The sequence below is a fragment of the Penaeus monodon genome, chromosome 23 (genome assembly GCF_015228065.2).
Source record: "Penaeus monodon isolate SGIC_2016 chromosome 23, NSTDA_Pmon_1, whole genome shotgun sequence".
Classification (NCBI taxonomy): Eukaryota; Metazoa; Arthropoda; class Malacostraca; order Decapoda; family Penaeidae; genus Penaeus; species Penaeus monodon.
In genome coordinates, this window is record NC_051408.1 from 1,139,264 (window position 1) to 1,140,067 (window position 804).

The following is an 804-nucleotide window of genomic DNA, read 5'->3' on the forward strand; positions in this document are numbered from 1 at the left end:
TAAATGCTTTTTTTTTTCTTCTTCTTTTTGTTAGCAATGTAACGAAACAATGTAGCGGAATGGCCTTTGCTATTTTTTCTTCTTCCCTTTCAACATGATTCGTGTCCATGAAAATGCCTGGTGTTTTTTTTTCTTTCTTCCCTTCTTTCTTTCTTTCCTTACCTCCTTTCCATCTTCTGATCTGGACGAAAGGATACTTTACCTCATCTCCAAGCGAAGGCGTGATCCTTCTCCCTTCCCTCTACTGCAAAAGGACCTAATCTACTAATAACCGTGATTCCTTTTCTTCCACAATAATATGTATTTTTATATCGTCATTTTGCACATCATATTTATATTCTATATTTCATTAATCATAAATGAGACATGGCCTAATATACAGAAATAATGTGTCTTTCCACGTATAAACATTATGCCTTTCCACATTGTAAACCGCTCGTATGTTTGTACACCATGTTAAACATAATATCTATTTTTTGTAGGTATGGGTAGGCTATAAAAAACAGTCCCATTAATTTGTGCGCCTTATCATGTCACTTGCCCATTAGTACTGATTTGTCAGTTCCGAATAAAACAAAATTTCAAACATCCACAAATACACAAACCTACATATCTGGTTTCACAATTCCAAGAAAAAAAAAAGGTGATAACCGAAAAAAAACTAAAATTAAATAAAATTCGTCGGTTGATAATCGAAAAACTCATTTGTTGTTTTATTGTTTTAATCAAATTAAACACAAAAAACACACGCCCTCGCCACCCACCTTCCATGGGAAAAATGGTAAAATACAAATAAAATACTAA

At 33.1% G+C, this 804-nt stretch overlaps 1 protein-coding gene across 2 annotated transcripts in view; it reads right to left on the reverse strand.

Moving 5' to 3' along the window:
* LOC119587695 overlaps nucleotides 1-804 on the reverse strand; it is a 14,299-nt gene that overhangs the window by 2,629 nt on the left and 10,866 nt on the right. The gene's annotated exons all lie outside the window — the stretch shown is intronic.